This window comes from Lipotes vexillifer, unplaced genomic scaffold (genome assembly GCF_000442215.2).
Source record: "Lipotes vexillifer unplaced genomic scaffold, Lipotes_vexillifer_v1.1 scaffold417, whole genome shotgun sequence".
Classification (NCBI taxonomy): Eukaryota; Metazoa; Chordata; class Mammalia; order Artiodactyla; family Lipotidae; genus Lipotes; species Lipotes vexillifer.
In genome coordinates, this window is record NW_006791294.1 from 480,308 (window position 1) to 488,336 (window position 8,029).

Below are 8,029 nucleotides of genomic sequence, written 5' to 3' on the forward strand. Positions count from 1 at the left end.
CTACACCAACAAGCAATTCTTGTGTGTCCGAGAATTCAGCTCAGATCTGACACTATTTCCCCGGAGATAGCATCAGATTCCACAGGTAAAAAGAGTTGGTTCCACAAGACCATCCTCTACTTCAGATGCCAACTGCAAGCCCAGGTTGCTACCTGTGCTTCTGACTGACTGCGTATAAATCAGAGGTCCCCACGACCCTGTCCTTGGGTTTGATTAATTTGCTAGAATGGCTCATAGAACTCAGGAAACCCGTTTACTCACTAGATAATCAGTTTATTACAAAGGATATTAAAAGATACTAATCAACAGCCAGATGAAGAGATACATAGGGCAACGTCCCAAATAAGGGAGCTTCTGCCCCCATGGAGCTTGGGGCCCTGCATGGTGTTACATGTAAGAGTTCTGATTCCCCGACTTGGAAGCTCTCTAAATTACCTCCTTTTGGCTTTTATGGAGGCTTCATTACATAGGGATGATTGATGAACTCATTGGCCATTGCTGATTAATTCAACCTCCAGCCCCTCCCCAGAAATCAGGAGGTGTGACTGAAATTTCCAAACCTCTACTCAGAGTTGGTCCCCTGGCAACTAGCTCCCATACCTGGGTGCTTTCCAAAAGTCACCTTCATTAACATAAACCCAGGTGTGGTAGAAAGGGACTTGTTATGAATAACAAGACAACCAATTCACCTTTACTCTGAAGTGTTTCAGGAACTGAAGACAAGAGACCAAATACAGTTATCCCTGGGTATGGGGGAAGGTCGGTTTCAGGAGCCCCCAAAGATACCAAAATCTGAAGATGCTCAAGTCCCTTATATAAAAAGTCATATATGGCCAGTCCTCCACAACTCCAGATTCAACCATGGATGGAAATTTTGATTGAATCCGAGAATGCGAAACCCACAGATATGGAACCAGCAGATATGGAGGTCCGACTGTATTATAACAAAAGAGGCTCTACTGTTCTTATCGCTCGGGAAATTCCAACGGTCTTGGGAGCTGTGAGCCATAAACTGTGGACGAAGACCAAATATATGAGAAATATATTTTGGTCATCTGAATGCAACCAAATATATATATATATATATATATAATAAATCACAATATCACAGAGCATAATTGTCCACACCCAGCCTCCCCTCCAAGCCCAGCTATTCCTTCCAGACCCTGCAAAATCCGTTATTCCTTCTGCAAGCATCCATTGACCTCTTACTAGCTATGGTGTTTTGGTTGTCCTGAATTGGAAGGCAAGAGGGTGGCATCTGGTAAGTAAAGGCCAGGGAAGATGCTAAACATCCCATAGTGCACAGGACAGCAACCCCCTCCAACAAAGAATAATCCTTCCACAACGTCAGTAGTGCCAAGGATGAGAAACCCTGGTCCAGAAGGAGAGAGGTGCAACTTACTGAGTTTATGGGACAGGTTATAGGCCTCCTTTTGTGTCTGCTTTACTAATAACATAGACACATATTCAGACTGAAATAGCTTTCATTTTTAATACACCACCTGTAGCAAAGATATGATAAGGACTTATAGCTGGGGCTTCCCTGGTGGCGCAGTGGTTAAGAATCTGCCTGCCAATGCAGGGGACACGGGTTCGAGCCCTGGTCTGGGAAGATCCCACATGCTGTGGAGCAACTAAGCCCGTGTGCCACAACTACTGAGCCTGCGCTCTAGAGCCCACGAGCCACAACTACTGAGCCCGTGCGCCGCAACTGCTGAAGCCCACGCGCCTACAGCTTGTGCTCTGCAACAAGAGAATCCACCGAAACGAGAAGCCCGCACACCAAGACGAAGAGTAGCCCCTGCTCGCCGCAACTAGCGAAAGCCGGCATGCAGCACTGAAGACCCAACGCAGCCAAAATTAATTAATTAATTAATTTTTAAAAAGACTTACAGCTGTTTTCTACCTCTAACTATTGAAAACTACCAACAAATATCTTTTTCAAAAAAAAATAGACCGAGTTGTCTTAGGCCAGTTTGCATATAACCTACTACAAATTATCCTTTCCCCTCCTGGACAGTGCCCTGCTGTTTTACATTGTCATTGTTTCAAGTGACTAAAAGCAGAAAGGGGAAAAAGTCAGGAGTTGATATCTCCCCAGGATTCTATTTTAAACGCTTAAATACTATATTTTCTTACTTTATAAAGCACTAAATTACACATAAAAAATAATTCCAAGTACTGTATTTAACTTTAAACTGATTATTTTAAAAGTAACATACCACTTGCTTAAATTAAACAGATATTTTATCAGCTGGGGTTCTTACTAATTATGCTGTCGCTCTCATTAAAAATTACTCACTATAGGGCTTCCCTGGTGGCGCAGTGGTTGAGAGTCCGCCTGCCGATGCAGGGGACACGGGTTCGTGCCCCAGTCTGGGAGGATCACACATGCCGCGGAGCGGCTGGGCCCGTGAGCCATGGCCACTGGGCCTGCGCGTCTGGAGCCTGTGCTCCGCAGCGGGAGGGGCCACAGCGGTGAGAGGCCCGTGTACTGCAAAAAATAAATAAATCACTCACTATAGCATCTATTCCAATTTCTGCAAAACAATGAAAAGGTTTGTTCATGTGTTTTTATTTTTAGAATGAACTGTGGGACAAACAGAACACATGAATGTGTCCTATTAAAACAAGAATTTTATCTTGAAAAGGCAAATTTATGGATTCTGCAAATCTAGATTTAAGCACATCAAGTCTTTTAAACTCAATGACTGACTCATGATGTCTGTAAAAACCACCCATTGAAACCATAGAGCTTACTTAATTATTTATAAGTCTGTTTCTTTATAGCAGCTCCTCTGCTGCTATATAAAGTTTTCCCTTCTTTACTTTGTGGGAGAGTGTTAATGTCAAGCCACGAAGCCAACATTCATTAAATTGTGAGTCCAGCAGATCAGTAAGCTCCTTGAATGTTCGTGCTGGGAGGGCCTTAGGAATAGTCTAGTTTAGTCCTTTCCTTGTCTAGCCAGGGAAATTAAGGCCCAGAGATGGAGCATGACTTGGACCCAGCAAATAAAGCTACAAATTTCTGAGGTTGATGGAAGTCTAAGATGATTCCCAATGAGTTATGCTCTTATCCAATCCTATCCTCTCTGAATGTGATATGATATCATTCCCTTGATTAGTCTGTGTTTTCTGGCAAAGGTGAAAGGATTTGTGGATATAATTAAAAACTCTAATTGGTTGACTTTAAGTTAATCAAAAGGGAGGTTACCTTTGGTGGGCTTGATCTGATAAGGCAAGGTCTCTCAGAGAGGGTCCAGGAGTCAGAAACAGAAAGCAACAGGCTCTCTCTTGTTGGCCTTGGAGCAGACAACTTCCACACTGTGAAGAAAGCACAAGAGAGGAACAGTGGGCAGCCTCTAGGAACTGTGGGCTTCAGTCCTACAACCACGAGGAACTAAACTTGTCCACCAACGAGTGGGCTTGAAGAGGACACCGAGCCTCAGACGAGAACACAGCCACAGTCAACACCTTGATTTCAGCTTAGTGAGAAGCTGAGCAGAGGGCCCAGCTAAGGTACCCAGACTCCTGACGCATGGAAACGGTAAAATTTAAAACATCAGTGTTCTTTTAAGCCATTAAGTTAGTGGTAAGTTGCATATCATAAAAAACAAATTACAGTAACCTTGTTCTATGATTTTTTTCCACACTTAGAATTGCCTCCCTCCCCTCTCTGGACCAGACCATTCTTAGATTCTTCGATTGGGATGAGATGGATATTTCAGGACACAAAGCAATAGAGAAAACCAAAGGGTTTGGGCATCCTTCCTTCCTCCTTATTCAACGCCCTGCTAACCTACGCCCTACTTCCAGCCCTCCACTGAGGACTGAAGTGAGAATCTTCAACAGTCCTAAGGCCTAGTGCTGACTGCTCTTTTGGTCTATGAAGCATCAATAAGGATAATAAGTGCAATGAATTAAAACATCCAAATAAATTTAAATCCATGCATTTATACTGACTAAAGACAAAATCAAACAAACTAAAATCCTCACTGTTTACCTTTGCAGGGGTTTAGGGGACCAACTCATTATTTTAAGAATGTTAAGTAAAGGGAAAGAAGAGAACATTTATTCTGTCTCTCTTATGTGGACTGGACCTCAGGGTAACCAAAAGGCTGATAAGGAAATTTCTATTTATAGATTATTCCACCTACTGAATGAGGAAAGAATGATAGAATTCACATATCACTTTTTTTAAGACTCCAATAAATTAATGAAGTCGACAATGATCAGCAATGGCTGCTAACATAATGAAAAGCGAGGAAAAAAGACAATTATGTGCCTTGTGAAGGTCAGAACACCACCTATGAGGTCAGTTTGTCAAAAATTGAATCCATAAAGGAACAAGCCTCTAGAGATCTAACTACCAATTTGCAATAAATACTGAAGGCAGAGGAACATGCAAAGCCACCATGAAGGGGCTTCCCTGGTGACGCAGTGGTTGAGAGTCCGCCTGTCGATGCAGGGGACACGGGTTCGTGCCCCGGTCTGGGAAGATCCCACATGCCGCGGAGCGGCTGGGCCCGTGAGCCATGGCCGCTGAGCCTGCGCGTCCGGAGGCTGTGCTCCGCAACGGGAGAGGCTACAACAGTGAGAGGCCCGCGTACCGCAAAAAAAAAAAAAAAAAAGCCACCATGAAGAGGCACTAATCAACACTCAGACAGTGGGGAACGTAACATCATAAATAACATGAACTCCTTAAAAATAAATTGCAAGAGATAAAAACAGAGATGGTAGAAGAATGTATAGATTAAAAGAGACCTAATAATTGCAATGTATAAGTCTTACTTGCACCGTGATTTGAAGAAACTCTGTACATACACACACACATGCACACACATACACAGACGCACACACACTACACATACGTGATATGATTGAGAAACTTTGAACACTGACTGGATATTTGATGATATTGTGAAATATGAATTATTGTGCTTTTTTAGGTATTTGTGGTTATTTTTGGAAAAAGAGTCCTTGACTTTTAGAGATATGCTTAGTGATATCATGATAAGATACCTGGGGTTTACTTTAAAATAAATGTGATGAGAGGCAGGGAAATATGGATTGGGTTACAGATGAAACACGATTAACTATGAGTTGAAAAATGTTCATTGATGGGTGCACAAGGTTATTTCTTATATGTCTGAAATTTTCCATAATAGTATTTTTAAAAATCAAATCATGTCATCTGTACTTAAAATATTTCAGCTACTTTTCATTATTCTTAGGATAGAAGACCAAAATCCTAATACAACCTACAAGGTTTTGAATAATCTAGCCTTTGATTACCACTCCAGCCTCAATACACCCCCATATTCCTCCTCTCTGTGCTTCACCTGCAAAGGCTTTTCATTCCCGCAATGTCTCAGGGGCAGTAATGTATGCTCTTCCTTCTGCTAGATCCTTTCTACCTTCCTTTTCCTACTGAGTCAAGCAATCCTATTAAACAATCTCATAGTACCATGTACAGCTCCACCAAGGCATTTATAGTGGTAGCAATTGAGTTTACATTGGTTGAGGATTTTATTCATGTGTAACTCCCAGTAGGGAACTGGGGTGGATTTGTTCTAGTACCTTACTCATAAGAAGGTACTTAAATACTGAAGTGTCAAAGGAATGGCATAAATAAAATTTGTCAGTGACATCCAACCAATTGCTGGTAAGTAATTTACGTGCAAAGTGATATTGAAGTCTAGACACAAATAAAAAAAGAGAGGGGGAGCGGAGAGAGAAAATGATAATGCTGAGAATCCATCTTTTCTATGAGTTTTTAAGGATGGATATCCCACACTGGTGCCTCCCCACTTGCTCCAGGACAAGAAAGAAACTAAGTCAAAGGAGTTGTACTGATGTGAGTTACACAGTAGAGAGTCTATAACAGCCAGAGATTCTCAAGAGTGTGTGCCCAATGATGATGGGCCCATTAGACTAAGAATGGAACACAGGTCCGCAAACCAGTGGTTAGTCATCCGTGGAGAGCCGGATTTCACTTACTTTTCCTATTCTGTGCTTGGAAGGAAACTGAGATGGGCTGGAGGTTGGGCATATCAATTCTCTTGTTGGAAAGTATTACCTTTAAACGGAACTGAAATCTGAACCTCTCCCATCTACTTTATTCATTACCCGTTATGTGCAATATATCCTTTAAATTCAGAGAATTTCCATGTGAATCTAAACCTCTCACGGTATTCTGTCACCTGTGCAGAAAGAATATGGGTTTCTGTCTGTACGTCAGATGTATTTTGAGCATCTTCTATAAGCGAGGTTACATAATAATGAACAAAACCATTCTGGGTCCTTACCTTGGGGGAGTCACACTTTAATAACTTGGAAAATAAGCCCCTCATTTTTTATGAATAATGTAAAAATGACTCTAAAATACTGATGTTCAATTTTTAATAGATGCCACGAACCCATAATAAACCCCAGATGACCTGGTCTCTATGTTTTGAGTAGACATAGGTCTAGAATGCAAATTTTTAAGAGAAAAAAAATCTTCAACATATTTCTGTAGAAGGTAGATTATTAGGGATGGGCTAGAGGGTGGTGGGAAAGGACCATATCAACAAAAATGTATTCTATTCCCTATTTTCTGAGAAACTAAAAATAGAGAGACAGGATCATTAATCTGAAAAATGTCAAAAGGTTATCACACAACAAGGATCTTTTCCTTCTAGGGTCCCATAACTTCTCTACCTATTGTCCTTTACAATATAATTTACCACTTTCAGGCTTCTGAAAATTTAACATGCCTTATGGTCTGTGTTATTTTAGGAGGCATTCTGTTTTAAAGCACTGGAAGCTGATAAATTTAATCTATCAAATTACTCACCTTTTTAATAAGATAGTAATATTTAGCGATGACAACAAAACAATACAATGAGAACTCGCATACACTGGTAGAGTTAGTGAAGACTGGCAGCGCTTTCTGAAAAATGTATTGATATAGATCAAATGCCTTAAGATAGTCTCAACCTTTAACAACTTACTCCACATGTAGCAATCTATTCTTATTAAACTGTGAGAGGAAAACAAAGGCACACATATGTGCAAGGATAGTCAACCGATACGTTGATGAAAAGGGGACTGCTTAAATCAGTGTTAATGTATCCACGTGGTGTCATGTAATACAGCCATGCAAATAAAAATGTCTTCAAATAATATTTATTAGCCTGGGGAAACAATTCTTATCTAATGCTGAACAAAGTAAAAGCAGGGCTTTAAAATACAATGTAATCTCAATAATACAATGTTATATACATACAGAAAGTTTACCAAGAAATTAACAGCAGTATTATCTGGGTGGTGTAGGTATTTTCCTTTTATACTGTTCATTTATTTTTTTCCAATGTTTTCTACAGTGGGCTTTGATTGCTTTCTATAATCACAGCCCAAAATAAAAATGATCAAGGGAAAACTGGAAAATACTACGTGGAACATAAAACTCTCTATTAATGAGAAAACGAAGTTAATAATAACATTGTCATAATGAGAAAACTAACTTAAAACAGAGTACCTCATTTTTAACCATTGTAGATAATTGGAATTCTTTTTAGATGCATTTGTTTATCTGTCACCTACTTATCAAAGAGATTTCAAGCATTTAATGGGGAATTCACTAGAGTTGGGTTTACTTCCAGGCACTACCCCTTAATGGTAGCTAAACGCTTAAGTAGAAAAATCTCTCAGGCACAAAATGTGTCTACAATATATTAACTCCCTGAGCCCCAAGCTAGGAAGCAATAGGTGGCCATTTCAATTACAAACTGTTAAAAAAAAAGAAGTGTTTTAATAGTAATGATCTAATACAAGACTTGTCCACTAATCAAAAACAACAATTAATCTGTATTTAGCGTCTATTCATCTGTCCACTTATTCATTCAACAAGCACTGACTGAGCACCCACTGTGTGCCAGGCAGTGTGCTGAGACTCTGAGAACACAATTAACCCCAGCTCTCCAGGAATCATCGTGCTAACACTGTGCAAGATACTATGATGCATGCAGAAGAGAAAGAAAAT